Raw genomic sequence first — 14,416 nt, 5'->3', positions numbered from 1 at the left:
TAAATTTTGTAATAAATCGAGCATAACATCCCGAAAAAAAAGACTTATTCCCTTCACCTGTCAACCGGTTTCGGAGAATATAAAACTCTGTAAGTTGGTGTACATTAAATTCTATTCAAGCTTTTAAATTCAAATCAGCATAACCGCACTTTGATCAAGATTTTGCCATCCGGACCTGAGAGCTAAAGATTGAGCGAAAGACAATGCACTGAGCAAAAGTCAAATGAAGTTCATTATAGTTCACTCAGCACATTCCCATACAGTGGGAGAAACTTTAGGACCATTTAAGTTCAACGTAGTTAGGCCTGAAGACGCCGAAATATGCATATGCACAATACGAAAAAAATATTTAGTAAAAAAAAACGATTTAGATCTTTTAATTTATAATACAGTGATTACTGGCGTTAGAGAATCTTATAACGGAAGTATTCAACAAAGTCCAAAGTGTTGCATTAGCCGTTGGAGTCGAGATGAGTTAATCCGATATTCGCCACGCTTTTCGTCAGCGAGTAGGCACCAGAACAGCAAGTACCATGGTACCAAGAGAGGTGTTTACAAAGTTATGGGAATTGAGATCCAACTGTATAATACTGGGCTAATGACCAATGCTTTCGAGTGAAGACAGGTTCTGACAGATTTTCTTAGGCATGTTAGTTAGTGCTTTAAGTGAAAGTTTTGAAGTTATGGAAGACGCTGTAAATACTCAAAGAACCATTATTTTTTTTCTATGGAAAGAGGATGTGAAAACATCTGGAATCGTTCAACGATTACACGGAATATTTGGAGAGTCAGCAGAATCTAAAAGTGCTGTTTATGATTGGGTTGATCGATTTAAATCAGGCAGAAAATCCTGAAGACGATCCCCGTAGTGGACGGTCAAACACTGCTGTAAATGATGCCAACATCACTGCCGTAGAGAACCTGTTGAAGGACGACAGACAAATAACTATTTGTGAGGTTAGTGCAAGTATAGGCATTAGTACACTGTAAGTTGATAAGATTCTGTAAGAATGGTTGGTGCCGGAGAAAAAACCGCACGGCAACGAATGAAACGTGGATATCATACTTTAACTCGGAATAAAAGCTCCAACTATGGAATGGCACAAACCAGAAGAAAGACCTCCGCTTAAAGTATATTCAGTTCCTTGTGTTGGCAAGATAATGGTTACCGCATTTTGGGATTGTGATGGGATAATCTTGGTGGATTATCTACCAAAGGGAACGACAATCAACGTAGAATATTATTTTAACCTTTTATCTGGTATATTACGACAAGCCCTTATAAAAAAACTACCTGGAAAGCCGCATAACCGACCACTGCTGCAATAGGGTAATGTTCATCACATACTGCTCACCGAACTAAGTAAATTTTAAACGAATTGCATTGGGAATTACTCCCACATCCACCTTATCCGCCTGATCTGGCACCTAACGATTATAATCTGTTTCCAGAATTGAAAATTTTTCTACGTGGTGTGCGCTTTCAGGATTTGAACGACCTAAAATGCGCTAGAGACCGGTGAATAAAGGAGATTCCGGAAACGTTTTTTGGAAAATGGCCTAAAAAGACTAGTTTCACGCTGGGATAAACACGATTCCCAGAACTTTAGAAACACTCCTCAAACAACTGATGAGAAGGCAATCTTGAGGAACCTAAAAATGTGAATACAGATGTCTTATGAGGTAAGCAGGCAACTCGAAATTTCCTACTGAACAGGTATAGCGCACTAAATATTTATCGTATGGACATTCGCAGCATATTAATGAATGCTGATTTTCTACCCTTAATCAGTAACTTAAATTTTCCTTTTGATATGATAGTTCTAAAAGAAATGCGATAGTGTCATTACTTATGCCAAGGATACCTTCTCTGCAAATCTAATAAATTTTAAAACTGATTTAGAAATAATTGTTAGCAACTCGCTTAAGCTGGATATTACGCGCATTTATAAATCATTCTGTACCAATATTTTTGAGTTTATAAATTCATTGGATATTTTCCAAGTTGCTAAACGAAATATGGTAAATCATGTAGCAATTGGAGACATTAAGGAGGGAAACCACATTAAAAGACTTATTTTCACGTATGTTTTTGGATTTTTTAGTGAGAAAAAATAATTGGAAGTCAACCAAATTTGGCCATTGTGTCAGTCATATGCGGAGCAACTTTTGAAATTTTTAAAAGTCTGAGCTAAATATTGAAAAAAAATTAAGAGACTTATTCCGTTGACGGTCATAACGAGAGTTCTCCAAATGGGGGACGTATACACGGTTAAAAATTCTGGTGTATTATCTACAACAATTGAAAGTATAAAGTTCATACATTTTTGGTATAAATCTCAATAAATTGAGAAAAATGAATCTTATTTATATATTTTTTTACTAGTAATTACCCATTGGAAGTAGCTATTACAAAAATTATTCAAAATTTGGATAAGATAAGATGACATTATTGAATTCAACCTGTCCACCACTAAATTTAATAAAAAAAGTATTTGTTTAAAGGGTCACGGTTCGTCATATCGAGAATAAGAATTTACATAAAGGAAATATAGCCAGTGAAGCCAATTTTTGGATTACGTACATAATTCAATCCTACAAGCAACCATGTTTTTAATAAAGATCCGCTTAAAGATATCGTTTATGTAAATAGGTTGAAATCAACTACAAATCAACATCTCTGACCCCACTAAGAAGTTGTAGTGCGATTTATGGTCTTGAAATCATGGTTTCCTCTCAAGTTAGCTTTCTTGCTACCACTGGTGAATATCGAAGTATATACATAACTTCTACCACATTTTGGCAAAAGGAAGAAAAACAGATTTAACATTTTCCCTCGGGCTAAGACAAAGTTTAAAAATCTGACAGCAGTTATTATTTATGGCATCTTCGTAAATACGTACATTCTGGCATCGGCGCCTACTACTTCAGGAATGTAGTGCGAAGGATATACTTTTGTAACATTTCATCCAAAACAACTTCTTTGGAGTGACATATATTCATTCTTTTTCATAGGCTCGGAAAGCCAAAAGCAAGGAACACTAGCTATTACATGTTGATTTACAATTGTTTATTTTCTTAATTTAGATGGATTACGAATTTTGCTTGCTATGTGCAGCAACCCCTTCGGAAAAAATTCAGCCGGTTATTTTCACGGCAGTTAAAAATGCTTTGCTGAACTAGACAAACATTCGATGAGTCAAGTACTATTTGATTTTAATTGACAAAGTATGATAAATAACAAGTGAATTATAATTTCGATATAAGTAGAATATTGGGGGTAATATAAATATGGGAGGAACTTATATCATTTTCACTAATAGATTAAGAAGCATAATATATTGATAATAAATCTTCTGAAATTACTTCCACCGCAAGCCATGGAAATGAAAAAAATAGCAGAGTGACAAATAAAGATGTTGTAAATCGAATCGCTCCATTGAAAGAAGAAATTCGTCTGTTCCAAAAAAAGATTAAAGGACTATTTATATTTTCAGAGCTATCTACATTATGGCAGTAGGTTCGAGAAAGTCGATTATTGATGACTACTACGATGTTGTTGATTCACAGTTAAGGAAGTCAATATTGGAATGTTTTAGGGATTGCATCCAAAAAGGAAAAAAAATAAACATCGGTTGATAATAAAGCATCTTCTTTCATACAAGCAATTTTTTTAGAAATTGGGCTTTTGTGTAAAACAAAACCCTATTACAACCGGTTTACTGTTTGTCTGTCTGTCACTCACACGCATTTTTCTCGGAGATGGTTGTAACGATTGACACTAAATTTGGTGGAAAGGTGGGAGCTGTAAAGGCTCAAGCATACAGTGAGTTACATAATTCTACATTGACTTTAAGGGGATGAGTACATTTTTTTTTCATCATTCATTCAATATAGTCATGTGGGGTACTAAAATGAAAAGTCTCGGTTAGTACTTTCCGAAGCCGGTCTTAGCTTTTATATTTGCTGGAAAGCCGGGGAGTGCGGAGGTTGAAAGTGTCATTTCTTTTACGAACCAATTCTCAGAAAATACCCAACCCAAGAATCTGAAAAATCGAGAGGCTACTTTATGGTGCCTAGGCTCCGAAATACCCCCATAACGATACCTGTTCAAATAAAGTTAATAATAGTGCATTACTATAATTTTTAGGAATTGGCAGAAACCCCCATAAGTTCATTCTAGAATCACGAAAGAATGTAGGCTACAGCATAGAGCATGATCCTACCGAATTTGGTGGAAATCACACTCTTTCTAGCAAAGTTATAATAAGTCAAAACTGCCGCTTCTTTGCAAATTCAAAATTTTGAATGTCAATATCACTTGAAAGTGGATATTTTCACATAATATATGCATATATTACGTGCTACGTACTAATGGGACAAATGCACACTCAAATGTATTTATAGAAGAAATATACAAAAGCTTTCATACCTGAAGCGTCTAGTTTCCGGTTTCCCGATTTGTTTTGTTTTGTGTGTGGAGCAAAACATCATAATATCAAAAATTATTCAACATTTGAACCATTCAACATCAATAGACTATCAGCTTCTAAGTTTCTTGTTTTAGATTGTGTTGAAACTAAAAGTTGCGAATCTCAGTTTAATTTATTGTGGCTTGAAAAAAAACGTTATTAATTGTAAAAGTCCAAAAAAAAATTGTTTTCAATCTGTCAATAACAATAACGAACTTGCTATTTGTAAACAAAGAAGTTTCAAGCTCAAAGTGTATAATGTTTCATTTACAAATCATCAAACGATTATAAACGTGCCGATATTTATTCCGCAGCCATTTTAAAAAGAAATAATAAAAAACACGTTTTCTAGAAAGAAATGCTTTTAAAATTATAAATACATATAATTACCGTGAGCTTTTTTATATTTTTGCAATAAGTTCAGTATATAGTAATTTTAATAATACATTCAGGTGAATACTATTCATAATCTAGTCCGAAAATGTTTATTATTATATGCTAGGATATTGAAATATTATAGTTCATACACACTTTGTACAAACTCTATAAATGGCACGGATAATGTTAATCAATAAATCGGAATTGTATTGATTTAATACAATAAATCCTATTGATTTATATGTACATATACCAAAATTCATAAAATTTGAACCAATTTTTCTAAGAATATGAACCCGAATGCAGGTAAAATTAACCAAAATCAAAAATTTTGCAGCTATTGAAAATAACATTTTTGAATTTTCACCACTTTTTTGGAAATACCGCAAAAAAGGCATCATTAAAAAATTGTATCATCCCAAATGCTGATTTATATTCTCGGCAATTTTATAAAGAATCATACCCTAAAATTTAACAGTGATCGATCTATTACTTTTTGCGCTAGAATTCCCGCAAATGTGAAAATTTTCGTTTTGAGAAAAACGCGTCTGAAAGAAGGATGTTTTGAAAAAAGTCAGTTCTTAAAAACTGCTAATGTCGTTTTTCCCCTTAATTATTAACAAAATGCAATTGCAACAAATCCAAATGCGTCCGTTGCAAAGGCTGACGCCAAGTATTTATAAATAAGCTATTTACATTGTACTACAAGATTACGTTAGGACATAAAACGACTACATCCTATTATGGGAAACTCACCTACAGAAGTGACGAATGAGTACCTTGAAACGCTTGCGAATTATTATTTCTTTGAACATCTGATTGAGAGAACAAGAATTCGCAACAATAGAACTATTTGTAGCGATTATATTTTTGTGAAACATAATCATCGATTCAATATTTCACCTGCAGTCTTTGAAACCTAGATCACAGACCATTGTTCCACAATTACAAAAATAGAACGAAGCGGAGTTTAGAGCATTCAAATGAAAAAGTATATAGTGCGATTATTAAAACTTGCTTAAATAAATTCTTAAATAGTTCTTCGTTTGGAACTGAGGGAGTTCTGAGTTCACCATCTACTTGGTGGCGGATCCGTCCAATTTGGGAGAAACTACCTCCCTAGCAGGGACAGTGTCTGATGAGTTGCCTCTACCCTGGACAAAACCCTAGTCGTCAGTAATTTTTTTTAGCTTTGGGTGTTAGCTGAAAGGGAGCCCATGCAGCAGAGAAGTGGGAGACAGTTTCCCTCGAATTGGTCCACTCTGCCATCAAGGGGATGGCGTATTCAGGGCTCCCTCAATTTGAAATAAAAATTACTTCAGCTTGGTCTTTTATTACTTTGGCTTAGGGCAAAAACACATGGATACAGTTCGTACCCATGACGTGTTTGCAGATTGATAAAAGAGAGCGAACAACATCTAGTAATCACTTCGGTCACGCTGATCCCAGGGAAGAAGCACCGATCAGACGGTGCTTTGACCTGCACAAAACTGTATTAAAATTTATTTATTTATATCTATTAAGTAGTGTTTCGCTTGAAAGTTGGACTTTAATATGTGACTACACGGAATGTGAGGAAAGTTGTGAACTATTTCACATGTAGTTAGATAACAACATTTCCTATTCCAGAGGCACACAAACAAAACAACTATGTTTAAGGCAAAGTTTGTCCCTGTCAAACCTTGAGGAAAGTTACTTCAATACGGCATGACTTACAAGCTAAATGCTATAATAAGGGTTGCAAAACGCCAATATAATCAAGCTAGAATATAAAGTACCCTCGAAAACTCAGGACTAATATCGAAGTTCGTCATTGAAGTCTGTTCTCATAAAGTAAAAAGCTCGAACCCTCAAATAGCGCAAATAAAAGACGCGAGCATTCAATTTAAGGCAAAACATAAAGCAGATGTATTGAATGATTAGTTCATTTTTATTGATCAAAACAATCAGTTTTTAGCCTCAACTGTTTCTTCAAACCTACATAAGTATGTGCACAACTGTTCCAGCTGAAGTAGGTAATTATTTTGCCGAATTAGGTAGCTTAGGGTATAATGCAACCATGCTAGATATAATTTCAAACTATATTGCTGCTCTCCCAGTAATGTTTTTAATAAATACTTATTCCCTAGCAAACTTAAACATTCTGTCATAACTCCTATTTATAAAGGCGGGGACATATCGGAGCCACATAACGATCGACCTGTGTCATTTTTGTCTAATATAGTAAAAATCTTTGAAAAATGCAATTGGTGTTTAGTTAAAATATCTGCAGGAAAATATACATTTTAGCGGCCAACTAATATGCTTTCACAAGAAACTCAAGCACTTCTGATGCAATATTCAATGTATTTAAATAAAATTTTTTATGCACTAGGCGAAATGAAAAGATTGTTACAATACCCTCGAATATCAAAAATTTTTCGATGTTAAAGGAAACGGGGCTGTAAAAACCAAAAAAAATATTCGTTATTTGGGTCATATTTAAGTAACCAAACCCGCGCTGTTAAGGAAAATGATGCTGTAAGTCAGACTAAAATAGTAAAATCGGGGCTCCCACCAAGAACGATCTTGGGGCTTTTAATGTTTTTAATTTACCTTAATCACCTGTGGTTTGCAGCGTTGAACTTTTTGGTTGTTCTGTGTTTCAAAAGAACGAAAAGATTTTTTTTTGATTACAGGAAATTAGACTATGTAACTTTCGGGCATACTATCAACATCTAAAACATGTTTACGCTACAGAAGGATGTAAAGGCACCGTTGAGGAGATTACAACCAAGGCAAACAAGGCTTTTCAACGGAAGAAGGGAAGAAAACGGGCTATATCGACGAAGAAACCAAAGGCCCTACAACTCTCCAACATGGACAACACTGAGACGGAAAATAACAATATCGAGTACATAAACAACTTTGTTTATAATAATAAAGTTCTCAGAAAACTTTTCAGAGGAAGAACTAGCCCTCCTAAACAAGGGGATAAACTATGCTTTCAAGGAAAACAGACTCTTAATACAGGACATAATAATGAAATCATAGCGGCCATTCAATATCGCCCAACAGACAAAAAAGAAACTGTAAGAAAAGCCCCAGTCAAAATCATAGGATGGATAAGAGAACCAAAGAAGAACAAAGAAGCAACCATCGTCGAGAGTCTGAAGGAAGAGCCAGTTTTTAAGGTTTTGTGTGAAACAAAACCTTATTAGAATCGATTCGATGTCTGTCTGTCCGTCTGTCTGTCTGTCTGTCTGTCTGTCTGTCTGTCTGTCTGTCCGTCTGTCTGTCTGTCTGTCTGTCTGTCTGTCACAGCCGATTTATTCGGAAACGGCTGAACCGATTGTTACAAAAATTGGTAGGAGTATGTGATCTGCCGTTCCCTTTACATGCAGCAACTGACGCCATTTTGTGTTGGGTTTAAGGGGGGGCTCCCCATACATGTGAAAGGAGGGTGCAAATTTTTTTAGTAGTATTTTAGTACTTTCCGAAACTGGTTCAATATTTGATATTGGGTGAAATATAGGGGAGTGAGGGCTCAAAATATGACCCCCAAAAAGTGTAACAGGTCTCGTTCTCAGAACCTATCCAACCGAAAAATCTGAAAAAAATCTCAGTAGTGAATCTCTACGAAATCTAGGCCCCAAAATATATCCGGTTCCGATATCTGCACAAATAAAGTTAATAATAGTATATTTCTACATTTTAGAAATTGACCCGGCACCCCCCTTATGTTCATCCCAGAAGTACAAAATTTGGCATACCTATAATGAAGAACATAATGCACAATTTGGTCGAGTTTGAAGAAAATCCAACTATTATTAACAAAGTTATAGGGGGTAAAACTTTACAATTTTTTTGTGAATTTCGTGCACTCTACAACCTGCATGACGTCATCATCACATGTCAATTTGTCAATACTACAAGGAAGTAAGTTCGTATGAATTGGGTGTATGTAGGTATATAGTATGTGCGTGCTAATGAACTTTGCGGGTAGAGCCTAATTCAGATAGATATAAGAAGTAAATCGGAAATATGGGTACGATCAATTTATATACGTGCCTATATGTGTACAGTATTCGAAAATAGGCAGTTTGTTTGTTTAGGTGAGCGTAACATCTACGGCTGTAATATGTACGTATGTTTCGTAATTTTGTAGCTGTATACGGGTAGAAAAATATGCGTTGAAATTTCTTAGATAAGATGAACACAAAACCTTTATACCCGAAGCACGAGCTTCCGGTATTCCGACTTGTTTTTATATAAATGTGGACAAGGGAAATGCAATTGTAATCATGGACAAGGAGGAGTACGATGTCTGGAAACGTTGAACAATGGCAACTTCCATAGACTAAGGAAAGACCTCCTACCTACGATTAAAAGAGTACAAAAAACAATTAAGGAATGCCAAGGTGTCATTGGAAATCTATCAACTTTTCCAAGGATCAGGTGCCTACCTAAAATCTACAAACCGGGAAATGAAATCGCCGGAACTAACTCGCTAACTCGGAAACTAGCGAAATGGCTGGTTTCGAAACTAAGCAGTTTGAAGCTTAAAAGGAAATACGCGGTGAAATATTGGGAAGACCTCATCGAGCAGATCCGAAGAAGCCTCAAGGAAATAGCAAATGACGAAATCTTGCATGTAATTTCGCGGCGTTTCTAACGATTAAATTATTTGGAATAATTGAAACTTGTTATTTCTTCATTCGCTAGTGATATTTATTAATCTTCCAAAAATCTAACAAGTATAAGACTTGTTAGCGCTGAAGGGAACAAGTGGTTCCCGAAATATCGGTATTTGCAAGATTAATAAATATTACTAGCGAATGAAAAAAAAAATGCTAGCTTCCTTAGACGTGGAAATGCCCCCTAGCATCCCTGCGAAGGAGGCGCCCGGCTAACTGGAAGAAGACCTTTTGAAGAGAGAATGTTCGAAGGTCCGCTCATGTATAAAACTGCTCTCCCTATATATGAGCGAAATCCATTTCGCCGTCAGGTGTAGATTCTACAAGAAGAAGAAAATCTAGGAATCTCCAGATAACCGGAGGAAAATAGGATAAACACGAACCTGACGAACGGTCCATCATGTCTCTTCAGCCTTATTTTGAAAAACTCCGAACTAATCTTTAATTAATTAAAAACTCGGGATATTTACATTCACAGACTAATTACCTCACTTAGGTAAGTGTAAGTGGTAGCAAAGGTTTCTTTAATTTAGATTGTAAGCTCTGAGGAAGCGAGCAGCTGGCGCCCGAACTATTGATATCTGCAAATAATTACAAAAGGGTTGTCCCTAATAGAAAAACAATCTTTTCATTCCATCGTTAATGACCTGTGAGAAAAACATAGGACGATGACCAATGAACACATTGTTACCTTTGTAAATAACACGGTATGATTTTATGACACTATAGGGGCAGCGATTGGGAAAGCATCTTTTTAAAAGCCGATAGTGACTAATCGTTGTAAACGACTGGCTTGTAAACACAAAATGACCTTGAATCGATCTATCTAAAACCAAAATAATCAAATTTGGCCAACTGGAATCTCCCAATACCTATCAAAGCATTGTAAAGTTGCATGACTCTGTACTGGAAATTGTTAGTGAAATTAAATAATTGGTGGTTATAATATACCGGGTCAAAACCTTAAGTGGGATTTTCATATATAGATTAGTTACGTTTCCAATGTTTATAAAGCCGTTGTAGAAATTAAACGCATAATTTCTCCACTACAAGTAAATTTTTATTTTTGCAAAAAATACTTTTTCGGGAGTTATTTACTCCATTCTTCAGTGCTTCACTACTTAATAGCTAGTACTTATTTAAAAAAATAAAAATTTACTTATAATTATAAGGAGAAGCTGTGTCAAAAAGTAATTATTTCCCTATGAATATCAAAATTGGAATAAACGCACATAATGGTAAAGTAGTACTTAAAAACTTTGTATTAACGCATCTCTTGATAAGATTTCACACATTACAAACTGCCTACGCATGAATAAGTTAGTTAGGAAACTGAACTTGTGAATATATGAATTTGAATTGAATATTTGCAGCTTAACAGTAATTATTAAGTAAAGATAAATAATTAAATTAAATTAAGCTAAACTTCCATACTCGAGCCTATACTGGCTTTCGTAAATTGTAATGAATGAACTTTTAAATAAGTCGGGAAACCGGAAAGTAAACGCTTCATGTATGAAAGGTTTTGTGTATTGATTATTTAATCATTCCCATTTGTACCAAGCTTTGTGTATGCATTTAGTTTGTCAGACTATTCACTTTATTATGATACTGGCTTTCAAAGTTTAAGTTAAATGTAATAAATTTACAAAAAGTGACAATTCTGTTAGTGATAGTGCGATTTCCACCGAACTTGGTAGTACTGTGCTTCAGAGAATGTCGTTTATTAATGCACACTGGTAATTCTAGGATAAATCTAAGGCGGGTTGGTAGTATATTTCTAAAAAATATACTTATAATATGGCGATATTCTATCGGTATCGGTAAGGAGAGTATTTTGAGGATTAAATACCATGTTATGGACTGTCATTTTTTTCAAGGTTGGGTAGTTTCTGAGAACGGGTTCTTGAAGTAACTGACCCTTTTCGAACCCTTGCATTCTCTCTCTTTATAGCCAATATCAAAACTAACATCGGCTTCGTAAAGTACTAATTGAGGCTAACCCCACACGAATAGCCTGGGTAAAAAAAAAAGTTACACCTCCCTTTTGTATGTATAGAAAGGTGGAACTATGTTATCCTGCATGCACCTTTCTACTAAATTTCGTATCAATAGGAGTAACCATTTCTGAAATATAAGGTGTGGCATACATATGGACGGACAAGCAGACAATAAACCGATTACAATAAGGTGTTGTGCAAAATAGCAATTAAAAACAAGGAAACTGTAACTCTAAGAATCATGGATTCTACATTCTGTTTATTTATGATAGACCTTCACATAATTCATTGGAATTTATGATTTTTTCTCGTTCCATTTTTACTTTGATATTATTCCACAAGTTTCTAATTGGATTTAGGTTTGGATTTTAAGTTGACATGTCAAGTGATTCGATATTTTCTTCTAAAATCCAGTTCTAAGTGTCTGAATACTTAAGGTCGTTATTACACATGAATACCCAATTGACTAGCACAGATTGAAAGCATACACTCTATTGTGGAATTTAAAGATAAATGTACTTATCAATATTTCAATCTATTATTCTTCTTTGTCGTATTGTTGGCCAAACTCCGTGCCAAGACAAGGATCCCCACACCTTGCCTCCACCATATTTAACTGTCTTCATCGTAGATTATACATTAAATTCTTCATTCCTTCTGAGGTGTAAAAACGTCCTCCCAGCAGGACCTACATGATTGGCCTCCGTGTCATCTTCTTCAATTCTCCTTTCCCAAAAATTAAGATACATTTTTAGGAGCATATTCCCAAATGAAGAGCTCACCTTAATGTTTTTTGAACGGAAGTGGTTTTGTGTACTGGCCCGTCTAAAAAGTTGACCCTAATTTTGCCTTGACGAATGGGGGAATTTCCTGGCAAATGCTGACATTTAAGATTGTATTTAATATTCTGAATAGTACTATGCACAACTTTTCTCAAAATTTTTAATGTTTCTTCACCTCGATTTTATTGTTTTCCATCTAACGTTTCTTTTCCCAGTTGAACACTGAAATCGTAGACTCTCATTAAATATCTGCTTTTAAGCAACGTTTAAGTAAAAGGGAAAAACTTACAAAGTATTTTCAATCAATAACTATCTCTCTATGGAGGGCATTTACAAGGAATCTCACGAATATCATCTGCCTACAAGATATAAGTTATCATAAACCCATGTATTTTACCGTTATACGAAGTGAAGATTCATATGCAATAGAAATAAATAGGAACATTTTACGTGGAAAATTTTTCTTAAAAATAAAAAACTATAATTTCTACTGGCAGGTGCGCTATTTCCTTGTCCATAGCAGTACATGGGGCAAAGAATTTTGTGATATTATAAAGCGGATGCGGAAAACACACCTTTTAGATGTGGCCGAAAGCATGTGTATCACTAGAGAAGGGAGGCAGATAACCTTAAATCACGATGGAGGAAACTGCGCATATTATGTGAAAATATCAATTTTCAAGTGATATTGACATTCAAAGTCTTGAATTTGCACAGAAGCGTTAGTGTGTTAGTAATAGTGCGATGTTCACCAAATTTGGTACGATCATCTTCTACTACATTGCTGATTCTAGGAGGAACTAAAGAGGGGTTTTCCTGGCAATTACTAAAAATTATAGTAATGTACTATTATTAACTTTATCTGAACAGGTATCGGTATGGAAGGTATTTTGGAGTCTAGGCACCATACAATGGCAGCCGCTTGACTTTTCAGATTTTTCGGTTAAGCAGTTTCTGAGAATGGGTCCATTAAAGAAATGATCCCCCTACCCACCTTTCAAACAAATGTCAAAGCTTTGAAAAGTACTAACCGAGACCTTTAATTTGATACTCCACATGACTATAATAATAATAATAATAATCGTTGGCGCAACAATCCACATTGGATCAGGGCCTTGAAGTGTGTTAGAGCACTTCATTCAAGACCGTAACGGTACACTACAGTACACTGTAGGAGGCAATGTGGTCAGCATTGCGCTCGCCCGAGATTATTACCCTGATTTGACTCAGGCACTCATTCACAGCTGAGTCGACTGGTATCCGACGTCAAATCACGATACAAATCCCACTGCCACCAGTGAGATTTGAACCGCCACCTTCCGTACGATAGCCTGGTGCTCTAACCACTCAGCTATGCGGACACATGACTATATTTGTTGAAAAAAAATGTACACCCCCTTTTGCATGCTTCGGGACCCCGCCCTCCACCCTTAAATTCGACGTAAAAGATGTAACTCACTATATGCGTGAGGGTTCACAGTTCCCACCTTTCTACCAAATTTGGTGTTAATCGCTACAACCGCCTGCGAGAAAAATGCGTGTGACAGACAGACAGACAGTAAACCGATTTTAATAAGGTTTTGTGGTTACCCAATCGATTTTTATATTCCTAAATGATGTTTCTGGTGTTGAAAGCAGTGCAGGTTGACGATGAGTCTGCCTGTAAACCGCTAGTCTTGCTACTATAAGGATTGCATACATTTCACCTTGAATGACTGTTGCATATTGTCCCAACAGAAAGGTTCACTTCCTATTTCTACTATATAAATCATTCAATTCAGATATCATGCTCACGCCACCAGTGAGGCTACTTCACAGTGAGAACTCTTTCGTTTCATCTTAACCCACCGCACTACGGATGCATAAGCGAACCTCGCCGTGATGATAACAACATATATCCCCGTTACCACATTACATGTGTTTTTGGTTGCCACGGTAGACGGCCCCGTGCCCATCTTAAAGAAAACAAAATAAACGCCATTTTAATGTATAGAATATACCACGTTTCGCAAACTAAGATTGTTAAAAGATATCAACAGCTAAATTTTTAGTGCCTTGTCCAACTTTTTTTTGTAAATTTTGGTGTTTTTCCCGCCTTTTTAATGTAT

This window comes from Hermetia illucens, chromosome 5 (genome assembly GCF_905115235.1).
Source record: "Hermetia illucens chromosome 5, iHerIll2.2.curated.20191125, whole genome shotgun sequence".
In the NCBI taxonomy this organism is placed as follows: Eukaryota; Metazoa; Arthropoda; class Insecta; order Diptera; family Stratiomyidae; genus Hermetia; species Hermetia illucens.
Note: the sequence above shows the minus strand (reverse complement) of the source record.